At 37.2% G+C, this 25,323-nt stretch overlaps 1 long non-coding RNA gene across 4 annotated transcripts in view; it reads right to left on the bottom strand.

Moving 5' to 3' along the window:
• Nucleotides 1-25,017, bottom strand: part of LOC112967559 — a 67,705-nt gene extending 42,688 nt beyond the window's left edge. For all 4 annotated transcript variants that reach the window (XR_003254003.1, XR_003254001.1, XR_003254004.1 and 1 more), the window contains exons 1-2: nt 24,909-25,017; nt 23,749-23,859 (exon numbers count right to left, since the gene is read on the bottom strand). This is a non-coding gene — a long non-coding RNA (uncharacterized LOC112967559). The remainder of the gene's footprint in view (nt 1-23,748; nt 23,860-24,908) is intronic.
• Between the last annotated feature and the right edge of the window lie 306 nt (nt 25,018-25,323).

Below are 25,323 nucleotides of genomic sequence, written 5' to 3'. Positions count from 1 at the left end.
AACCCATGATAGCAACCTGACCTGTAGACAAAAGAAGGAGTGGAAATTGTATGGCAACACTGACAACATGAGTGCCCACTGCAGCATGAGATCGTGCAACTAATGTATCATTTCTATGATATAGCTTTTTTAATAGAATGCAGAAAAATAGCATTCTTTGTGTCAAAACTGATATTCCTGCCATAATAACATTATCTACATAGATTACAATTCTGTTAAGAAAGGAATTGTTTAAGTTTCAAAAATGAACAGCCAGTATAGGAGTCAACTGGAAAACCCAGTCTGGATTATTGTCTACTGTTTTACTCATTGCTACAGTTATTTCTTCTAAAGGAGAATGAAAGCGGCATGAGGTTCTATTCCTCCTTTGACCAAGATAGTATTTTTAGGCTTTTTTTCCTAAATTCAAGGTACAAAGAGTTGGAAGCTATGGATTCTCTTGACCAGGATCACTGAAGTTGTGACCGGCTCTCGCGAGCTCTGTAGCTGTACTCTAACAACACCATGCCTTCCAATGGGGCACAGTCAGGGCAAGGACTATCCACAGGGAAGAAAAAGTCCCTCGGGACTTTATTCTGATCTATGGAGAATCCAGCAAAATATAAGGGCCCCACTGTACAATGTACTGTAAACATGGAACTTGTGCAAACTTCACAAGGCAGACCAGAAAAGGGTTTGCAATGTGCATTTAAACTGCCAGATTTTGTAATCTTCTCTTTTCCTCATTTGGACTTAACTTCATCTTTCTGAAAGATGCCTTCTGCTTCTCATAGCCATCTTTATCTTTCTTCTTTGGCATGCAAACTTCCTTTTGGATTTTCTCAAATCAGTTTTTACAGCTGATATGTATTCACGCTCAGCCTTTACTTTGAAAGGTCTAAATAATCCTCAACAATTTTCTTTCATACAGGAGACTGAAATGYTTTTTCAAAAATACACATTACCATTCTAAAATTTGTCACTATGAGTAGTTCCACTCAGGGCAACAAGGCCAGTCAGAGTAAGGTGGTATTTCACATAAAGAAAATTAAAAAATAAATATAGTATACAAAAATCATTGAGTGAATCTATACCACTTTTGGAATCTAAATTGAAGGTAAGGTACCAACTTCATTTACAACGGCTGCAATCTAATACAAAGACTACTGCATTCCAAAACTGTATCAGAACACTCAAATCTCAAGAATTGATGGCTAGACTATTAAAAGCACAATGATCTTCTATAAAGGTCCAACCTACTGGAATGATTATTCTGTCACTTGTTTCACAGAATTCTGGCTAGACATGACCCAGGAGTTGAGCAAATTTCACAAACCTACCCTCAAAAATCAATCTTCTGTTTTGCTTTATACCACATGCAGTCTTTGTGCAAAGTTCATGAAAAGCTGAACTCTAACAATTTATAAAAGGAGCGTGAATCAACCATACTTCTCATACTGAATTTAACATTACAAGCACTCATACTTCATGGGAGCATAATGAAGAGAAAGCAGCTGGAAATGTGCTAATTAAGACATACTATAGAACTTCAGGCCATCAGAAGCAAGAGGAGGGGATGCAATCCCCCAAAATATCTTGTACTGTTGCTAGTACCCAATCATAGAAAATAAGGATCAAGTAAATAAAAAGTGAGTGGAAGAAATAAAAATTACTTTCTAGTGTAGAAGTATGCTGTCACGAGGTAGCCAAAGGTAGTTTTAAGAACTTCCCAGAGCATTCCACCTTGGCCAGTCAGACTTTACAACTCACTCCAATTTAGGTGAGTGAAATGTTGAAATGTTTGAAAAAAAATCTTTTTGTAATTTTGTTCCATCATTGCACACATCTATTTTAAAGATGATGCATTCTCAAATCCTAGAATATAACATGCTACTTATTCCATTCCTTTGGGTACTTGATCAGTCTTCCAGAGGCCAATGAAATTTAAAAGGCCTTAGAAGGGTAACAGAGTGCTCTTCTACTAAACTTACAGACTGATTAAAGTGCTGATAATGCATGAAAATGCTGTGGAAGAATAATCTTCCTGTGACCAGTATTATCCAGAAAATTTCTCATCCTGCTGTATTTCAACGAAGTGCCTAAACCCAGAGAATCCTTGGAAAGTTTTTAGCAGTTGAGCATTTGGAATGCTGAGAATGTTTTCTGGAAAAAAAAAAAAATCAGTTTTGTTAGTAAGAAAACTATCACTTAAACTGTAAATTGTATAGTCCCTAGGACTTGAAGTATTTCTTACAAATGGGGATTTTTGTCAAAAGACTGACTAGACTTTATTTTCAGACTACAATTGAATAGTTTTCTGTTAAAGGAATTTTGATATGGGAGTCAGACAGTTTCTGTGGTAAGAAATATTTAGCCTTAGGGGTCAGTAAAAATACCAAAACACATTTCAATGTAATGCTATGGGAAAAAAGTCTCACCCAGCCCTGACAGAGGAACATAAACAGTTTGTTGCTCTTCAGGATTATTTTCATCATCTGGGTTATAAAAGGATTGACATTTTTTAAAATCTTCTTAGAATGTTCTGCTTTGAACCATAAACATATATATACTAAAAAAATCCTTAATAGCAGCCGTCATTCCATACAAGAAAATGATAAAACTTCAAGTTCTAATCAGTTAAGGGCTTTCCACTGCACAACAGTCTCCGCGTCTCAAATGATTCACCTCTTCAAAACTTATCAAATTACTGAACTAACCCTCATACACTTTACAAAAGTTTAAAATAGAGATCTTCAGCATTTGTGTACAATGCCTCTAGAACTGGCATCTTATTTCAGTCTCCTGTGCATTCAATTATATTCTCAGAGCGATTTCTGGTAACCTCTGTTGGCAGGTAAATAATCTATTGGATTTCTTCTGTCCTTTACTAAAGAAAAGGATACCATAGACAATTCTTTGCTGTTACCTGTTAGATTCTTTATTCAGAATTAGATATGGTTTAAATGCCTTAGGACTTTTTTAGAATCTACTTCAGTAAATTACTCAGTCAATGTTAAAAGAACTCATTTGTTTGCATTTTTTTCAGTACATGCACAAGGAACTTCATCTCCCTGCTGTTGGCCTAGGTATGCCATAAAAAACAGGAGAACCATAAAACTCACAATAAAGTTGCCTGAAGTTGTACATCATCTAGAGAGAGATGTAACGTGTACATACCAAAGACTAGATGAGCTATATCTTTCCCTAGTGGAGTAAGGGATTTTCAGGAGTGCCTTCTGACCTTCCAGTTGCTGGCACAAACCCAGACACTGGCCTAAAGTAGCCCGTATATTGTTTCCAGGGGATGTCAGAGCACCACATCCTAGCCAGCCTTTCTATATGGGAGCTTCTGGGAGATGAACAGAAGGCAGGCACATTAGCATTATAAAAATAAATCAATTGTCTTCCACAGAGAGACTTTTCCCATGTTCTACTAGAATATTTTCATTATCTTATTATACTGGGGATGACGCCTCAACAGGGGAAGACTTGAGTTTGATAATGGACTTTTTAGTTCGTATGAAAACACAGTGTAGGGCCTTAAACAAATAATTGCATTTGTGTCTTCATAAAACCTTTTAACAGTTTCAGAAACAAACAAACAAAAGAAATAATTAATCCACCTGGGACCAAATCTGAAATTATCACATCAAAGGAACTTCTCTGTGAGTTAAGAGTACATTAAACAGTGGTATTATCTGGAAAAATAATTGGAATGGCTGTCAAAAAATCAGCACCTTTTTGAGACTCTTCCTTATGAGAAAGGCACCAGTTGGAAGCTCACCAAAAAATGAATACCCTTGGAAAGATGAAACACAAGGCACATAAACCTGAGAAGTATGATAGTTCTGCAACATTAGAACAAGAGTCACGTCTGTAAGTTTTCTTCTCTTTGTCTCAATTTTGATAGTCTTCTGCTGCAACTGTTTCTAAAACACACAAACCCAGAATTTGACCCAATATAAACTGAAAGCTTAATGGTGCAAAACAGAGTGCAATTTCTGCATTTCTCATCCCTCCCTCAAGGATGATTGATTATTCTTTCCTCATTTCAGAATCTGAAAGCTATTTGTTCATTTGTTATGATTTCCCAGGAGATCTGGAAACACAGGAATTACTGTCATGACAGCAGCTCTCAGAATGTTTTCTTGTAACCACAGCATCTCAGATTTCAGATTTGTTTTTAATGTTCGTTGCTGACCCACATCAATGCTGTTCAAAGAAAACATAATTATATAAAACTTGCTGCAGAGTCCAAATTAAAGATCTCATAACTGATCTGAATGACAAACTTGTCTACAACAGAAGGCTTGAATTGCCAGGCTTGCTTCTCCTTCAACTAATGGGAGACTCCACTGGTTTTACTCTTTATTGCTTAAATTAGAAGATCAAAGTACAGTGGTTAGCAATGACATTTTGGACCACATTCATCTCTGAACCTACTCCCAAAACTTTTTGCTTTAAAAATCACAGTAATCCTAGTACTTTATTATAGGRAGTGCTAGCTTTTATTATAGGGACAGGCAGTAAATTCAGAATCAGAAAAACAAAGTTTAAGCAACAGCAAGAAACTAAGGATTTAGAAAACTGTCATGCTACCTCCTGGCTGCACACATGCCACAGCCCGAAAAGTATGACAGGCTTAATTTAGTACATTATGATCACCAGCCTGTAATTTCCATGGTTTGAGAAAACTTTTAAACTTGTTTTCATGTGACAATATTTCAACATAATTGCAAAGATGGTGATAACTATAATAAGCATAGGAAAGCAGAGCAGGAAAACTTTTGCACTGTAGAAGAATAAAACTTTATGAAGTAGTGCAGAACTTTTTTTTTCCTCATCAGCAGTTAGTCAATCAGAGGACAGTTTGTTTCAGGTTAGATCGCGTTGCTCTGAGTGCAATGCAATCACGGTAGTCGCTACTCAAAGCCCACTTAATTTCAGTGTAAAAAGGATTTTAAAAGCCTAAATTAAAACAGGTCCCCAAAGCAAAACCCAGTGAGGAGACCTGATAGAGCTTCCTCACTAGAAGATATCCCTCCTTATGTTAAGAGAGCTAGCATTCTAATACTGAAATTACTGGGACTACTCAATGTCATAAGGTAAGTGGAATTTTGCTGCCTGTTACTTTAAAAGGGATGTAACTGAGAGGGGACAGCTCATCAATACAGGACCATGTTTCATGAGAAGAAAGATGTTATCATATCATAGATGTTACCAGAACACTTAGCAAAATCCTGTGAATAAGCAAAGTTGGCAAACAGTAGCAGTCTGCATCACAATACTGCCACAGTAAAAAACATAATACACTTGCTGAAAGAAATATTTCTTACCTCTGAGAAGTCTAAAATAAGAAATTTATTCCAGTTGAGCAAACCAGCTCATCAAGAAAGCATAGTTCTCTCAAGGTCATAAACACCACTTGATTAATTTCTCAGGATATACTCCAGGATATAAAGAACACTGAATCTACATAAAGCAATGCAGTATCATACAAAAATGTCTGCTTTACCTCAGATACTTCAAGTTAGAGGTGCGTTAGCTGAAGGACAGTGCCACACAGCTCAACAGCCGCCAGCAGCCAAGCCAGTCTGAACAGACCTAGCACAGATACCCCGGCACAGCACCAGCTTACATGAAGCTGAACAGAACACTAATGTATAACCCCAAAGATGACAGGGAAATGCACCCTCAAAGTGAACTAAATCTGTGTTTCTGCATTCCTGCTGACCTTTTAATGAAAAACTGCATTTCAGCCTCTTTCCTTGCACCAGTGCAGTCATGTACAGCAAACTAATTCAGGAATGGAAGACCAAGTCTTGAACAAACAGACCAACATTCTGAAAAGCCTGATCACATTACTGTATAAGCGCCAGTGTCAGAKCAGCAGCATGTTGGAAACTTCTGCTCATGGACAGCTGGATTTTAGCTTCAAATTCTAGGAAGTATATTTTGAGCATTTCATTGATTTCTCTGTGTTACAGTCCTCTTGATCTTCAGTAAAATCCAAACCCATTTCTGTTTGTAACTCTTTTCATGGTTTTAAAAACCATTATAGACTTCTACAGTTTCTCTGATAGAGTCACTACATTTTTTTAATAGTTTTGTACATGTGGAAGTATGTTTCTGATTAGGTAAGTGGGGAGATTAGGAAAAGTGCTACTATGAAATTTAACTAAGCTTTCTCTGGCTAGTGATCCTTGGACAGCCTACAAGAGTCCTTTAACATTAACCTCAAGGAAACTCTTGCTGCAGATTGTTGAACCAGAACTCTTGCTAGTACAGCTGCATGCCTACACATTATACTTCCAAGCCAGGAAATCACATACTGCTAAGTCCTTGCAAAATCTCTTCTGGAAATGATTCATTGAYTGACAAAAAGGAAACAAAAGCCCAAACTTCATTCTGGACAGTTTAGAGTTCTGCTCTCAAAAAAGCCAGCATATAAGGATTAAAAAGGGTCAAGTGTATGTTGAAAGTGAAAGTTTCATTTCTGCCTTATTTTCAGCTCTTTATTAAGCAAAACTTACTTGCTGTTTATCAAGGAATTTCATGCTTTGCTGCTATATTTCATTCTGGTGTCAGATATGCTATGGAATATACAGTTGCCTTCCATCCAGAAAGTAATCAAGCTTAAGAAATGCATATGGATTTCAGAACTCAGTAGAGAAGAAAGAGAATGATGCACAATAGCTTTCTGGAGGCTACTGAACTTGTCCTGTTTCTTGATGCTATCTCGATCTATTCAGGGTGACTGATGTTCTAGCAACTTATGTTTTACATTTCGCAGGTCTTAAATGCTGTTCAGTAGATATATTTTATACACATAAGAAGCAAAAGGATTAAGTTATCTTCCTGAGCAAAGACTAAGTTCAGGCCTGACTGTTTTAACTACCCTGACCAAGAAGCTAGAAAGACAGGAATTGTTATAGTAGATATTATTATGCCTATGATTAGCTCAGTCTTGTCTCTGATGCTGGCCAGTGACAGATACTGATTGCAAAAGTAAGAATTTTGAATCCACTTTATAGACAAACCAGGGCATTTCTGCGGTCACAGTCCAGGTTCCAACTTTTCATTTGCTGTATAGCTGAAGGCTGTCCAACATATTCTTAAACATGAATGTAGCATACTAAAATGTAATTGTGAAAATGAGTTCTAGAGTTAAGTTAAAAAACAGAAAACCTAAAAACACCCTCAGTTGCTATGTCATCTTGGGAGCTGCTGTCTTCTGGAGGGTATTCAAGTTTACTTCTCCACTATTTACCAATTCTGCTTCTAGATATGGAGACTAGCTTAACAATCAGAAGACTGACTGGGAGCCTACTGAAAAGAGAAGGTAAAATGACAGATAGCTGGTGCCAGTGGGAGAGGAGAATACTGTGGCAGACTTAACAGGCTCTGCAGAATCCAGGGGCAGGTTTGTCGATGAGAAAGAACAAGGAAAGACATTCAAAGGTCATAGATGTGAAGAACTGAGGAAGGCTTCAGAGAAGTCTGTATTCACAATAAGTGCATATTATAAAAGGCAGTCCTTTCTGAACTGAGAAGCAGTGGATCTATACAGCAAAGTCTGAACTTCTGTGCTCCCAAGACATACAAGCTAGCAAAAAAATTACTTTAAGCTATAATCAAGGTAACACAGAACTAACAAGTTCCCATAATCAACTTAAGTGAAAAATATCTACACTATCATGTTGGTGAGGTCAGCGCTAGGAGCTCAAATAAGGAACTTATTTCAAAGTTGCTGGTGTGCTCTAAAGACTTTTTTTTTTTTTTAAATCCTTTCCCGCAATGCTTGCAAGTTGGTTCGCAGTTCCTACAAATGAATTGCTTATAAAAGTATGACCCCATTTTAGGACACCAGAGCAACTGAATTATTTTGTTTTTCTACTTTTAACTACAATAAGAACTATACTAGATTTCATGTTACATTGTAGCATACTATATTTGGGTATATTTACCATAATCTATAACTCAGTCTTTCAGTTTATAGAGTGCTTGCTAAAACAGAGATGTTTAAAGGATTGTAGTAATGTATTGGTTTTGTATACCAAGTGAATTCAGAGTGCTTATGATTGAGGAGGCTAAAAGAAAACATGATAAAGGTTCATCATCAGTAAAAGATGCTAGTTCTACACAATGTAAACACTTACACTTTTGAAATAAGGCGTTACTCTAAAAGCCTTGTGACAGCCAGAAAGATCTCTGCTGCAGATCATGCAAAATAAACAAAAACAGGCACAGCTTGTCCTAGTGAAAGGAGATGGAAACATTTTGCACAGAGACTACATTTTTAATTTGATTAAAACTTCAACCGTGCTCACGGCATTAGACCATTTAATTAATTTACTGGAAGATTAGTTTCAACTCTATGCCTCTTAATAGAAACTTGACCTGTAAGTCAGAATTTCTGAAATGATCAAGAGAGCTAGCCTATTTCAAACACCAAGTTAAGTCTTAATGAAGAATTTAATGAAGAATATAGATAATCCTAAAAACATTCTGATAAAGAGCTATTGAAAGGTAAGAACATTCTGTATCAGTTTATGGAAAAAGACGAGTTACTGTTAAAAGTAAAGCTGAAAGAGTAATGTTTYTCCTATTCTACAGAATGTTCTGAGATTAAAAACACATCTAGCGTACATCAAAATAAAATCAAGACTCCACAGTTTTTCATGGAAGTACAAGGAGAGGGAACTCCACTCCCAGAAACATCAGGTTTGCAATCAAGGTATTAACTGACAGATTCAGATGTAAATCCATGGTTTAGCTAATTCAAACCTAACTCCTAATATCCAAGTTACTGGGCATCCAGAAGGCATGTTTGTATCAGTACTTCCTTATTGATACGATTCCTTGCATTAACAGATATATACTCATGAAGCAATGAATACCAGGAGCTGCACCCTAAAAGCAGAGATATAGAGAACAGAACTCAGATGCAAAGTGGCAAATTTTGGGAAATAGATAATATTTCTCAATGTGCTTGTTGACAGTGGCTTTTCTTGTTTGGGATCACAGACAGTAAAGTTCAAGGAATAGCTCCCATTATTTTGTGTCCCACCCTAGCTTTTGCACCCAGAAGCTATGCACAATACACTGTTCTCAGGACACATACAGTAAGAAGGAACAAAAGGAAGGTCGTTGGACAGAAATAGTCAGTTATTTCCAGGAGGAGCTATGTGTCCACTTCACATTCTCTTTGTTAATAACATAGATGAGACTGTTGATGACTGTGCAGGAGTCATTTCCAGGAGGCAGAGGGCAAATAAAGTTCATTATTTTAAAATTTTCTGTCTAAGATGCAGCGTACAGAATATCAAGTCTTTACAAGAGGTAGCTCATTCTCAAATGCACCCACAGAATGGTTGAGGTTGGACGGGACCTTTGGAGGTTGTCTAGTCCAACCCTCCTGCTCAAGCAGGGTTACCTAGAGCAGGTTGCTAAGGACTGTGTCCAGATGACTTTTGAATATCTCCAAGGATGAAGACTCCACAACCTCTCCGGGCAACCTGTTTCCTCTGCACAACACTCCATACCCAGTTACCTTCATATAGACTCAACAAAGGGAAAAAAAAGCCAAACTTTAAAGGTGTTCACTATCCACTACTGACAAACGTCTCCAGAGGACTACATATGTTTTTCAACACTTTTCATTTAGTCTCCAGCCAGAAAATTGAATTTCTCATGCTCCTGTGATCTCAGTCTTGGCAGATGATGCCTAATGACAACATTTTGATGTCAAGAAAGCAGAAGAAAACTGTGGGTGAATAGCTACACAAAGCACAGCTATCTTACTTCAGCTCATGACCTATGATTAGTTCTGCACCTCTTCTATATTAAGACGTATATTAAAATTTAAATATGTTTCATGGGAAGTAATACTATCAAAAGAGACAACTGGATGATACATAAATAATTCCAACAACTGCTAATCAACTCAGCAGTGTATCAGTACCACAGTACACAAATGTTGGTAATGGAAATAATTATCAAGAGTACTAAAGAAGTTCCAGCTCACTGGATGTCAGAAAATAAGGAAATGATTTAGATGCAATGCTTAGCTTCCCAGCTAAGTTAGGAGAGCCACTGCCATTCTTTGTTGTACAGCAGCTTACTTCAGAAGAGCATCTTTCATACCACAAGCAAGACAGAATCAAGTATAAAGAACATATGTTGTTAGTTGAGAAAATGCATAATCCTAAATTATGATTCCCACAACTGGAAAACTGCATTTGGACATCTCTGTCATGAGACTGGATAGCACCTGCTGCAGGAATCACATGGTTGAAAATAAACACCGGTAGATTATCAGGAAACAGATGAGAAGCTTCTACTCTAAAACCCATCTGTGAACTCCTAAAACAGAATACTAAATTGTGTCTTTTACTTGCTGAACCTTGCTGGGATGTAGAGAAGTCAGAAATTTACTGCTTCAGTGGGAGTTCATATGACTTAATTTAGTACGAGTATTTACCCCACTGTAACCTTTTGTTTAGATGAGCTCTTGAGGGCCCAAACTATTCCTTTTCTAAGTACTGTGTGTTAATCTGAAGTGATCTTTTAGAGCAAAGTCTGGAAACAGGTCTGGTATTTGTACAGAGGTATGTTTGCAGACTGGAAGGGCTGTGTGTCCTCTCCTTTGCTGTGATCCTATGCTTTGTTCGGCCCTAAGGAAGCAGGCTGAGAAAATGGAACTAGTAAAATATGGGAAGTAAGTTTTTAACAATGCAAAGCACATAGCAGTTTGAAATTCTGTTAGATGAGGTAATGCCTTCCTCTGTTCTCATTCCCTATCCTTCACCAAAAAATCTGCATAAATTAATTTCATACTGTAGTCAACAAATACCCATAAGGATGATCTAAAGAGTATATTTTATTTCTGTATAAGCTGCAGAATTCCACTGATTATTTGGGCATTCTAAGCATTTTAAAATTAAAGATATTTTACCCCTCTGCCCAAATAGGTGACAGAATCTTTGACACTGATGGTCTAGGGAGGTGAACAATGTAGTATAAACAGGCCCATTCCAATAAACTGAGAAATCCTTTTTACAAAACCACTCAGCCCCAAGTAATAGATAGTAATTAGCCTGAGAGGTATTTACTACCTCCCACAACACAAAAATATGAAGAAACTGAGTAAGAAATTTACTGAACAGATCATTACATATTATGTTCCTGCCTTACAGCAGCAACAGGCAGGCCAGCACAAAAGGGACCATTCCTGTGCTGTTGCTTCAGCTATTACCAAAATCAAAATTTAATGTTTTATAAAGCACACCGAACTTTCCACTTCATTATGTTCTTAAAGCAAAGTCAGAAGTTAGAAAAGACGTACTATTGGAAGTTAAACCCCTTTCTCACCACCCGACAAAAGAAGCATAAGTTAAGACCATACAGGTCTCCGCACAGAATAATTTCAATGTGCTTTCACTTTGGCTTCCAAGTACTAAAGTACTTACAACCATTCATTCCATGGCCTTCTTTCGCTAGCCCTTCCAAGAAAGGCACTAATCTGTACTACATCTTTGAGAAATTTGTGATGCATTTGTTTAACATCATTCTACTTCTATACTGGTATTTTCACAGCCAGTCTCTAGTGTCCATGGTCACAGGGGAATTGCCTATCTTTAACCTTCACTTTCTTCTTCTCCTAAAATCTGCTGATTTTGAATTTCAAAAATGCTTTTGTATTGTACACACGCCAAGCCTCAGGGCCCCTTGAAAACCATTTCTAAAATATGCTACCTAATTTTAAAGGTAGTGGCTGTATGCATTCTTTCATCTCGATAAACTTGAAGCACAGGAATTAATTTAAAAATATGTAAGTGGTACATGGTCCTTAGGTTAGATTCTTAGATGAACTACAGCTTATTTTGGTAAAGAACCACATTTTTGTTTGTTTTACATGTGCTTCCTACTATTTCTGTGTGATGTCTCCTTGTATGGGAAGAGACAATCCCTATTCACCCTCTCCAAACTACTCTCATTTTTGTAGACCTCAATCCTACCCCCTCTAGTTGTCTCTTTTACAGACTGAAGGGTCCTAACTTACTGAGCCTTCACTAAATTAAGTCAGAAGGAAGTGGGAAGTACAAGGCCAGTCACAAAGAAGTTACTTAATACTGCATTTCTCTGAGGATTAAACTCAGGAGACTTCACGCCGGAAAACTCTGCATCTGCAGCTACAGAAGACTAGTGTTGTATCTAGGAAATTGTCACCCAAATAAATAGCAAACTACTTCAAATGTAGTTGACAGAATAATGCAGAGCACAGCCATTTAAAACAGTCCTAAAACACTTCCATCAAATGTATACAGATAAACATGACATCTCTATATTTCATAAGCATGGGCAAATTCCTTCTAAAATAATTCTTACAGGGCTCAGGTTGCACACCCAAAAAAGTTGACAAGCTGATCTGTCTGTGAAAGCGGAGAGTAATTAAGTTTTTTTTTTTTAAATCAGAGAATTGCATCATAAGAACTTCTAGATTTTAAAAATACAACTTGAGTGTAGGAATGCTTACATTCAGCAGGAAATATTCTGATGACAATGGTGATTAAATAGCTTGCAATTTCTGGCACTTCTACTGTAAAATTCCCTTGAACTGCTGCCTTGCTACTTTTACAGGGCAGATGCATCCATGTAAGCCATTAGTGACAAATTGAAATTAAGAGGGGATATTTTCTTTGGAGTAATTAAAAAAAAATAAAAATCCACATCTGATTCAAAATTCAGTGAAGATACAATTTTAAAAGAGAAGGAAACAGAGTTGGAAAGGAGAAATGAGGAGTTATCTAAATGGCTGGAAATGAAAACACATTTCTGATCTCAATTCCATGGCTAAATGGCTTGTGGCAAACACTAGCATAGATAAAAGTTAACTAGCCTTCTAATAACAATTTGTCTGCTGTTCAACTCCATGGTATTTTTTTGCTTAACTGAAGGTATTTTGGAAAGTATCATAAAATTATAGGAAATAAGTTACATAAAATTAGATCATGTTGGCAAAACTATGTCACAGTGTGCGAAACTGCTAAAACACCAAACAAAGTGGCAGTCCGAGGAGGATGTTACACAGGAAAAGAACTCTGAAAAATAAATTAAGGACTTGAATATGAATTCATACTCTTTTAGTTTGCCACAGAGAACAAAAGTATTTAGCACTGAAATCCAGACCGGAATAAGCTTCAGTCTTCAGATAGCACTTCACCTGAACAATAGTCTCCAACTAAGACGATCTTGCACCTATTGTGCAATTCAAGGTAGTAGTCTTGCACCTACCATGGCCAACAGTTTTCAATAGGGAGTCAGGTGTCTGCAGGAGATAAAAGCAAGGATTTGGCAGTTTATTGCTTGAAAAGCACACATCTCCAATAGTACAACAAACTATAAAAATGTTTCACTGGAAGTGAACACTATGCTATACTAGAAAGAACTTAACCTCTCTTTTGAATCCTGATTTAACAAAGTACTTAAACTTCTACCAAATTCGTAGGTTTACATTTGATATAACTCCTGAAAACTTTATTGAATTATGTCCTTAAAATGAATTAAGGATTTAAATAATGATGTTTTTAAAACTAAATACCTAGTAGGAACATTTTAGATCAAAAACATGTAGAACAAACAGCTTTAATATTGAAATCTTCCTTGTAAAAATAAAAAGGAAAGTCGAAACAATAGTATTTGGGTAGTAGAGGGCAGCTCCTTGTTATTTAAAGACTAAACTTCCTTTCTTCTTCCTCTTCAAGAAATAAACTAAACTACCATTAAAGCCTACTCGCAAGATCACACAAAAGAAAGAAAAGTAGCCATAAATATCTTCAAATATATTTCTTCATCAATAAAATTATAAGGAAATAGAGAAGTTGCTCAATTCTAATTTCCGCTTATTTAGGATACACTGTAGATTTTGGGCTGGTCTTTTGATTTGCTTCATTAAACAATGTGTTAATTAGGTCTCATCTCTCTCATATTTTCTTAGAGGTTTCTATTTTAGCAGATAATGAAGTCTGTTTCTTGAATCTTGTTAAATTTTTTTCTAACTACCTTATTACAGTGATTTTCTTTTCATCAGATAGGCAGCATATGGCTTCAGTGTGGACTAATACTTTGTGAATCTTGTTTTAATGAACTTAATCCTTTTTTCCCCCTCCTGTATTGGTTAATAATCTATGATCAGATCAAATTTTCCTGGAATAATCTGTTATTTCAAAATTAATCTGGGCGTCTGAAGTTAATTCTTGAGTAGAATCTTGCTTGCAAACTGTTTATTGCAATTATTTAATACTAAATCAGTCTGACTTACAAAGTCTTCTGAATTTTCACAACTTGAATATCCAAAAGTGGGCAACTCAGTCTATGTTTAGGTAGCTGAATTAATGGTTTGGTTTTTCAAATGTGCTAAGTAGAGTAATTTTCTTGACTAATGAGGTTTAACTAATTACAGCTTGTACAAACTTAATATATTTGAAGTGGTATGGTAGTGGCAAATACTCGGGTTTTATTCCCTAAATAACTCACAAAAAGAAGAATGACATTTTAATTTTTTTGTGCAAAAAAAAAAAAAAGTAACACAGTAAGTGGCTTTATACTCTTAAATAAATAAAAAATTAAACAAAACTGTAAAACTCTTTTGTTCCACACACATCAATGAAGTTGTCTTTTAAAACGCAAAACTTCCAATTCAAATGAATAATGAAAGACTTCACCGCACTTTTTATGCTTACACTGTTTACTTATAAGGCATTTAATTTCCTCCTAAGGCTAATGTGATAACTGGAAGCTGCTGCCATACACAATCAATGATCTTCCTAGAAGTTTACTGTGAGATATGAGAGAGACTGCCAAAAGTAATTAGCCAGAAGTTAGATCTATTTGATTTTTTTTTGTAGGGAAAAAGCAATGCAAAGACTTCACAGTACCCCTTATTTAGTTTAATGACTCTTCCTTGTGAAGGAGGATGTTCAAATCTGCAGAAGGTTTGCTTGATTGGCTGGATCTTATTAACACTATCTGAATCAGGAGAGAGGGCAACAATATACGGTGCAGTTTATGATTTTTGTAAAGTTCTTGTCACAATAAAGAGGGCAAGTTCAGCTTATCAATTTTTACTGATATTAGACATGTTTTGTGCTGAAAAGAAGGTTGAGTCATTTTGTCTGGGGTGTACAAATTATCTGGTTGCTTTAGAAAACTGAATTACAATAAAAGATCACACCAGATTGATGTGGGAACAAGAGAGAATTCAAGGAGAAAGATAAGGGGGCACACGGGAAAAACAGTACGTGGCAGCCAAAGCACATCACCCTTTTGCAACATGAGTAACGAACTAGCTGGTGAAGGCCAGACAGTTTGTTCCAGCTGTACGGCGGAGGAGGGAGCGATATGGAGGTATCACGGTCCGCCCCTGACCACAAAGGGTTGCATCCCAAAAAATAATTGCTGCTCACAGACTAACTGTTGACCTATAGTACCCCCAGCCTCATTATCCCTGCTTACCATATTAAAAATCACGCCCTTTGCTGCATAATGATATGTAAATAAGGGGGGGGCATACCCCCAACAACCGCGCAAATGGCAATCTGGCCAATGAAGTATGTCTGCCGCACTTCCACATCCCACCTTCAGCAGCTATAAAACAGAGGATAGCTCACTCAAGTTTTTGGAAAGGAAGAAAATTGAACCGCTGACCTGTTCACAGGAGATTGCTGACGAGCGAGCCTCCTTCTCCCCTCCCCCAAACAGGGACGCCTCTTTGGTAAGACTTGCGCCTCTGACAAACGTTGGACGTTACCCGGGAAAATATATTATTATTGAAAGCGCTTAATTGTTAGTTTGAGCTCATAGAAAGAAAATTTGTAGCAGCAAGTGCATTTATCAACGGCAATTCCGAACCTGTTGTATCTGTCGCTTTAATAAAATCTTATTCTTTTTACTTTGCGAAACTGTCTCAGGGAAAGTCCTCAAACGGGGGGCTCTGGCAGGCAAACATAAATTATAAAGATAAGGAAGGGCCTTCCGTCCCTCCCTTTCATGCGACATAGATACCAGGAACAGAGAGTTTTCCTAGGAACAGCAAGAACCAGAAACTGCAAGATTCACATGTATAAGATGTTGCTTATTTTAACTAGTGCTGTTCTTTGACCACATGACAAACAATACATGTACATTAATCTAATTGGACCTTTGTGAAACATTAACTGTAGAATCCAGACAATATTTTCCAGGCCGTGTTCCTGAAGTCAGGCTTAGAGATCTAGTCTTCTAGAAGTGATCCAACTTAACCCCTTAAATAGACAACATTTTTTGAGAATGATCAGGTCCCACCATAAAAAGAGTTGTTCTAAGATACGAAGCACTCCTAAGAATCAAAACATTCAAAATTCTGAAATTGCAACAGGAAATTTAGCTCTAGTTCCATTTGTAGGTGTACAAATACAAGTGGCTTAGGCATCCAAGTAAAAGTAGTTTTCAGAGCTGAAAAGATGCAAAATCTGAATTCAAGTATTCAGACTGAATATTTGGCTATTGTTAAAACTACAGCATTATTAATATCTGATGCATAAATTACATTTTTGTAACAATTACTTACTGGTTATTCTATGGATAAGTCCAGCCCATCCATATTAGATATTTGCCCTCCTGCAGGCTACTGATAGATTAAAACTTTTCCTTGGTACATTTAAAAATTGCCTGTAGAATCTTAGGATATTCTCTTTGGATCTCATGCTTACACTGTATTTCCCTCGTATGTTCACATTGTGTTCTCTGACAGACAAGTTTCTTATAATTCAATTACTAAAGTTTTATTCAGGCACCATTTTTTTCCCCCCTCAAAATATTTCTGCATTCTAGGCATTTTTATGCAGCACAACAAGCATCACAATAGTTTTAAGATTCTCCACGCATTTCTGTTTTTGCCTAATTTATGATAAGCTATTTAAGTTATGTTTTTCCCTCCTCTATGTTCCAAATCGCAGCCTGTGTCTATCCAGCATGGACAGTGTTATGCTTCTCTTTCCTCTGCTATCTGCTTGTCTGCCCTCCTTTTCTTCTTTTCTTCTCCCCAAAGCAGTAATAACAATATCTGCCTCATAGTTCCAACAAAAAAGTAGTCCACTGCTACAGAGAATTTAGAAAGATGTGAAGGGAAGTCAAAATTATCTCCTCATTTCAGTTTACTAGGAGGGGCCATTCATTTGGAATGGTTTCAGTAACAAGTCATAAACTAAATCTTAATATTTTTCATTTCTCTGCTCAGACCAAAAGCCAAACATGTTTTGGAGTCCAAACGTCTTTCACATCGTTCTCAGAAATCTGCAACATGGAAAAGTCTTTGAAATTGGTCATTTACCCAATATAATTTTGAAAAGCTTTCTAGCTGATATCTCATGTTAGAAGACATCAATTATATTTAACTTTGGGATGTTTTACTTACGATCATGTCGTAGAGGTAAGATACCTAAACATCTGGGCATGCTTTAGCAAAACTTAAAAGAAATATTTTTAATTAAATCATGCCTTGTCACTAACTTCTTGAAAGTGAGTAACCTTTCATAAAGGCTTTTAATGGAGATTTTGCTGAACCACTTAAGAAAATCATCTCAGAATGAACACTCGCTATTTCTGTAGCAACCCATCATTTACGTGATTACCCAGAAGAGTATTTTAAACATCTCACAGACAGAAGCTGGTAATGTATTCCAAAACAAGGAGCTTTTTACTGATGGCTGGCAGTGAAGTGCATTGCTCAAGACCCATTTTAACATCTCTGAAAACAACCTTTTCTGAAATATTGAAATTAACAACCTTGAAACTCACAAATCCATAACGTTCAAAGAATTAAGAACTACTTCTCAGCAGGTTTAACAAGCCAAAGAGCTCCTACCTTACAGTAAAAATATCTAACCTGATAATACACTTCATACAAAAAAATTAACATCTTTGTTTTATAGCTGTCTTCCATGTTCTCTACAGTAGCTTCAACTTCCAGGTTATTAAAGTATATATCCTATGTGTTGAGTGATAGAGCTGTAGGCACACACAAGTTCCCCCATTATTAGGCTATCCAGAAAAACAAGTATTAAACATGGCTTGGAGGTCTTTAAAACCAAATGTACTTTCCCAGTAATTCACAGATTTGCTGGCAAAGTATTGCTTTAAATGCAGCAATTTTCCTTAAGCTTTAAACAGAAGCCTTGCATACCCCTTCTCTCAAGAAACTCAACTATTAAAAGCAAGGAGAAATAATTAATAACACTTTTTGAGCCCAAAGAAGGTAGAACATTATCTTGAAACAGCTATAACTCTTAGGACTTGGGAATATTTGAAAGTGGAGAGAACTGCCAAAAATCAGCTTGTGCCTACTAGTTAAATACTAATTTCAATTTTGATTAAGTGGCGAGCCCAAAAAGCACGAAGGGACAATCACCTTAAATTAGGAATCACTTAAAACTAGAAAGGGCAAATCAGAAAAATCTCCAAATTTAGTAACTGAGTTGTAAGTGATAGTTTCAATGCACTGGGCATCTGCTGATTTTGTTTTTTTAAAATAAAGAGGAAGGCCTAAAGCGTTATRTAAACCCAATAATGAAGGGATCTGCACTCTCAAAGATGAATAGAGAACAAGGAACACAAACAAGGGTATCCAGCTCAGGACAGGAGGACAAAAAAATGAAAATGATAAAAAGGTCACGGTAGCACATATTCCTACAAACAAGTTCTGGCCGTCTCCCAGAAATACTGCTACTTCTTTTATGGTCAATACCTTAATCAATCATCTGATCCCAAAATAATAAAAAAAACCCTCAACAACTTAATTCACTTCTATATATAAGTTAGTCAAACTATTTATATGTACAAAGATTCTGACTTGAGCTATTTTTATTTAGCCATCAAAACCAACAATATAAGTGGTGTCTGCTGTATCTATTCCACTTCATTAAAACAGTTCACAGAACAAGAGTGTGAGACGCCCTGCTGTTTCTGATTATCAGGACAAGACGAATAGCTATCTTCTACTTCTGTTGCTCATTTGGATGCTACAGTCATTCTGGCCAATTGCACTTGAAAAAGGATACAGATTCTTTCAGAAATCTGAAGTACAGCCTACTAGTCTAGATAAGTATACTGCTTAAGAGTTGACAGATCCGAGCATAACTATTCAATGGACAATTTGTTGAACAGCAATAGAAAGTTCTTGACTTCTTCAGTAATCAGCACATCAGACCTGGTTGAAAATAAACATTTGACTCCTGCTTCAGTGTCTTTTGTACACTTTACCAAGCAATACAATAATGGATTGTGTGTCCTCAATAAGTTTGTGTGTTTTCCTCTACTTGCTCTCTAGTTTTAATTCCTTGGTTGCACCTGTTTTACCAACAAGGCCTAGAAAGACCTCAAGACATTGTCAGTTGTGCTTTTTAAATGAGATTGTGTAGATTTCTAGTAAGCACATCATAGAAATAAAGTTAAAAAAAAAAAGATTTTAGATTGCTTCCTAATGCTGATGAACCAAAAAAACCAAAAAACAACCTAGCTACAAAGCCTAGCACATCTCATTCCATAAAGATATCACCCAAATACTGGATAAATCACCCACCCTAGTCACCTCATAAGAGTTAACAAAATTTGATTTTGAACTTGGTTAAATTTTTGGCACTAGATATTTCATGTCAGCTAACTAAATTAAGTGTGATATTGGTTTCTTTAATATTAACTCTGATTGAGGGAAAGAAAAATATACAACAAAGTTACTAGTGAATTAAAAATAGCATTGTTACGTTTTCTAAATGCAGTTTGCTCTATATACTTGATTTGACTGTATTTTATACTAAGGTAATATTTCAACAACATATTGCTTTTTGATAACACAACTTGCAGTTAAGAGTATAAAAGTGATTAGAATGCAGTTTCTTGTGGTGGCCTGAAGAAAACTGTTACGCTCTTGCTGTATCTGGTAAAAAAACTTTTTTTTTTTCCCCTTACATTTTCAATAGAAGTAGCCTGTAATGGACAAAATCRTTTTCAGGTTAAAATTACTGTATTTTTTTCCTGCTGAAGAAAAATGATTCTCCTCCATAGCAATAAAAAGGTTCCCTCCATAAATTACAGGTAGCCTCAAGCCAACATCGTGTACCATAAATACCAAATGAGAATACCAACTGTCAAGCACTAGATGTCTTCATGTCTTAATCTATGGTTATTTGCCTTCAGGTTGCATGGTCCAGTAAATGTTTTAGAACCAACGTTATAAGGCTACAATAATGGCTTTGTGCACAGACCTTTAGTTCTTGACGGCACACTGAATTTGGAAGGAACTGCTACCCTGTTGTTATGCAAATCCAAGTAATACTGCATGTCAGGGTTTGTCAACATTATTTTGATGGTGTATTTAGGAACTTGAATTAAATCAAGGGTGTTTTTTAAGGAATCGGTGTTTAAATGGCACATTTTTTTGATTAAACTTGTAGGGCCATGTTTTCCTGGCTTTCAGAAATTGATACTCTGATGCCATTCCACTAAAGAAGTTAAACTGAAGGTGCAGCAAAAGATTAAACAAGCTTGCTTTTATTGGACCTTGCCTGTAAAATATTTTTGTGTATCACTACAACAGTATGATTGGAAAGCCAAGCCAGTCTTACTCTCTTGATTGATTTTTATCTCCTGATAGCTTCAGATTATATTTTAGTTATCATAAGGCCCTTCATTCTTCCTTGCTAACAGCAGGACAGTTCATGTAATCAATTCTCTTTTCTTTAGATCTAGGACAGCTGCCTTACAGTGAACAAGACTTCTTTCTATATACTTCTTTTGACTATCAGAAGTATTCCTGACTTTCATTTTTCACTTCTCATGTAGGATCCACAGTAAGAGAAGCCATGGCATGAAATTAGGATAGGAGAATTAGTTTCCCACAGTGGGTACTAATAAATGAAAGTATACAATTAAATCATATTATGACTTAAAATATCTTTCCATAGCAATGACAGAAAAGAACCTGCAGGCAGTAATGCTAGTACCTACCCCAATGCCTTAGGTTTTAGTATATAGTGCTACCTTTGCTGCTTTCTTCCTGTACTTTCCTGAATTCCCTTACCTGAATGCTTCCCAATAATATGCCACAATTACAGCTACTGCATTGTGCTCCATTTCACTTCTGGCAACATGACAGCTGTAGTCTCCTTCTGTGAAGCCAACCTGATTATCCTCTCAGTTCCCTGAATCTTTGAGGATTAACAGCTGAACTTTCTAATTAGCCCATCTCCGCATTATTGTTTGTCATCTCCCCTTGCATAACTGTGACATCTCTTCTTTGCTCCTGGATTGTGAACTGTTCCTCATAAAAACATTTCTAGACATTCTAAAATCAACTGCTTTCTCAGTTCTGTGCCTATTTTTTCTGTGTATTTAGTATCTACACTTGAACAATGCTAAATGCACTATTGCATCTACATACACACAGAGTTCTGTGTCATGGTATCTGTCATACTGATAAAGAAATTAATCTCAAATGGCAGAATCATGAAAGAGTTATGCAGGACATCTCAAATCAGTTTTCAGTACTCTCTGTGTAAACTGAAAAATCTGAAAATAATTTTGAAAAACTAGTCAGATTAGATAGGGGCAGATCAAGGTGGTCTCTAAGAAGGACTTGAATTTTTTTTAATAGAAAGTTTATTGCACTTTTGAATCCTTAAATAGCTTAAGCTTATTCTTCTATATATCCTTTCTATTATATGAGGTTCTTAGTGTATCTGGCTGTGCCATTTCTTTTGGCTAGAGCATTTGGCACACTCTCTTCTATTCTTACATCAAATAGAAAGAAATTCTTCTTCCCTTGTTTTAATTTGTTGCAAGTTTATTCCTTTTATAAGGCAATGAAAGGGGTAATCCCGCATGGCTGTAACTGACCAAGGGTGGGAAAATGGAGGTAGTGAAGACGAATCATGACATCTGCTTTTCTTCCATGTAGTATGAGAAAACCTTTGGAAGCATAATTGGACAACCCTTAGACAGAATGATCAGTGATTCTTCAGTATGTCTAATTAAATGTTTACTAAGCTCATCAATAAGCATTTGGATTTACAATAAACTAGAAACAAGCAACATATTAAAGTATCCTTAGATAATAACATATGTAACCCTTTTCCTGCTTTCTTTTTTAAGGTAGATGAGCTGCTGAGATAAATACAAGAATTCCATTGATACTGGGAAGAAGTTTAATCTCCTATCTGGCTTCCCCCGAACCCATTTTGTGTGTTCAGGAAAACAGGAGTCACTGTCTGCCTGGTAAGCAGGCTGGTTGCTGCTGACAACAGCACATTACAGCTGCTGTTAAGAGAAGCCAGGATCCATGAATCCAGTTATTCAGCTGTACTTGAATGGCTGATGATTGCCTATGTATGATCTTAGAGAAGATTTTATATTTGATTTGATAAAGTCATTCTGCTTTTACTTATGTCTGGAACCATATGGAACTCTAACAAATTTACTTAACCTAGACAAACCTGATTCCAGTTTCAAAGGTAGTTCTCAGGCATTTTTATATGAATTTGGAAGCAAAGTGATGTTTGCTCTTTTACTTCAGTGGCCCAAAAGTTATAGTTCAGTTCAGGGCCTGTGGGGAGGGGAGGGGGCGAGAGGAAAGGGAAAGGAAGAAGAGAGGAGGAAAGAAGTGAGATCTGAGGTTTGAATTACCCAATTTACCTGTAATTTGTATAAAATGGCTGTTCTCACCAAGCCCTTTAATTGAAGGATAATCTGAACTGTATTACTGTTTGAATTAATATTTTTAGATCTTTCACAACTGTTTTGACTACATTTTGGATATGTCTCTATTTCAAATTTTCTGCTTTCTGGAGCAGAAAATGGTAAATGCTTTAGTAGGAGCCTTTCAGCTGAAAAAAGGAACAAACTTTGCTTCATCAGGATTAACAGGGTGGGGGAAGCAAAGCAAAGAGCTATGGTTACAGTGGCCCTCCTCCACACTAGCACTGCCAGGTTCGCTTATTTCTGGTCTTGTAACTTGAGAGCGCCCTACAACTGCATATATTCCTGAAAGTTTTCCTCAGCTATCCTCATTACATAGCTAGAAGAGCTAGGCTCTTCATCATTTAAAGTTCCCTGCTATCTCAGAGACAGCATACATCCCAAAAATTGCAGGCCAAAAGATATCACTCCAGCTTAGTGCAAGTACATTCTATCATTGCTTGAAGGTGAAGGAAATGACCAAAAAAAAAAAACCCCACCCTTCTTCCTCACCCCAATTTGTTCTTGACTCTACTCTGAACTCATCTTTAATGATCTCAAGAATCATTTTTCAAAGTGAAGCATTTGTTTTATAGTCCCATAAGTATTTCCCACACCTACAATTGTTTCACATAAAGAAAAGTTGTAATAAAATAAATACTCTTTTAAGCTTAACTACTGTACATTGCCACAATTGTATAATGCTGAGAAGTTCAGGTAGGGCATTGAGAATATAGAATTACCTGATCTAAGTAAGTCTTTTCTGAAAATACTGGGGAAGGCACTTCAGGGAGTAATTTGGCAGTGGTCAGGTAGCAAAGACTTAGAATAATCATCAAACAGCTGCAGGTATTCCACAGATTTTACTTACGCTGTGATCAAGCTGGTATGCTGGTGGCATACAATGTAATGTCAAAATGGGAATCCATTACAGCAAGAAGTACTTTAAATGCAAGAACCATCGCACAACATGTAATATCAGAGTCAGCATCAACATCTCACCTTTTCAGGCTAGCTGCAGAAGTGAACTTGCTCAGTAGGGAGTAGTTGCATGATCCAGTTGCTATCAAGGAAAACTGTTACACTGACTCTAAGAATTATCCAAGAAAGCATCTGAAAGGGGATGAGAAATCATTGCAATATCCATTCATTGAAGAAACAAAACAGTTAGAACTTCTTCTGCATCACTAGTTTAGAATAAACTATGTAGGGAAAAAGACAATCCAAAGGAAGGTTTTGCTGCTTAGTTTAATTCAATAGTCCTAGTTTTCTTTCATATTGTTTTCCAGCTTCCAGTATAATTGCTAGAAAAACGTTTGCTAGACAAGAGTGATAGTTGGGCTTCGGGGTTTCAAAATAGCATTAGCAGCGGGCATACGCACTACCTTAACATACAGGATTCTAGGTTCCTCTCAACAAAGAAAAAGCTTAAGCACGATTTAATACTCTCCCCTTCCACTTTTGTGAAATTCCTAAGAAAAAAACCTTAGAAAGCTAAAACATGCAAGTTTTCAGTATCTTCACATAATCCATGGTAAGAGACAGTATAGGGCTCAAAGTTCAAAATTGACTTGCTACCCCTTTACACTTCAACAACTGTTCAAAGATTCTCCTACCATGGTCACTACCAAAAATGTAAATTAACTTTTAGTCAAAACTGCACTGAATAGTCTCTTTCTCTTTTGATGATCAAGTAGATAGAAAACTTATCTGGAAATATGACTCCTCAATTCCTTTCCTAGTTTTACCTTTGTCAGTTCATTTGTAAGTTAATTAATAACTATGCTCACCCTACTTCATAAAGTGTTCATAATTGTCTGAAAAACCCTGTATAAACACTGGGATTAGAGATGACATCCTGATAGCCCGCTGCAATTGATTCACAGTATTTTTTGCTTCATTTTTGTGGTGTTTCGCTTTTGATTAGCAACGTAGCATTAGAAGTCCTGACTTTAATTATTTTAAGTAGCTTCTGAACACTGGAGAGGGCTGGGGGGGGKGTGTGTGTGACAGTTTTCAGACCTTACTCTAAGACCACGACAGCTATAGTATTACTTATTTTCCCTCAATAAGCCCCTAACACCGCGGAAAAACTGCAGAATCTTAGACTCTTGCTGAAAAACAAAATCGGAAAACGATCAAACATTTTGAAAAATCCTCACAGAAAGCGAGACGTGCTGGCACCCACTGACGACACACCAGTGAGGAGCAGCCGCGGCACCACGAAACGCCGGCGGAAAGGAGCGGAACGGAGCGGAACGGAGCGGAGCGGAGCGGAGCGGGGCGGGGCGCCGCCCTGGGGGAGCAGAAAACCGTTGGTGCGTCAGCACGCCCCGCCCCGCCCTGAGGCGACGTGCTCGAGCCCGGCCCTCGCGCGCGCTTGGGCCTAGCGGGAAGCACCGCCCAGCCAAGCCCCCGACGCCGGGGCCCTCCGCGCCTGACGCGCGCCATAAACGGCAGCACTACAACTCCCGGCAGCCCCCGGGAGCAGAGCCGTCACCGCCGGCCGCGGGGGCACCTGGGAAGTGTGGTCCTCCCGGGACGGGGCGGGGCGGCGCAGGGCGGGGCGGGGCGGCC

The sequence above is a fragment of the Apteryx rowi genome, unplaced genomic scaffold, assembly GCF_003343035.1.
Source record: "Apteryx rowi isolate R43461 unplaced genomic scaffold, aptRow1 scaffold_28, whole genome shotgun sequence".
Lineage (NCBI taxonomy): Eukaryota > Metazoa > Chordata > Aves > Apterygiformes > Apterygidae > Apteryx > Apteryx rowi.
The sequence above is the reverse complement of the archived record's forward strand: the minus strand, read 5'-3'. Positions and strand labels throughout refer to the sequence as shown.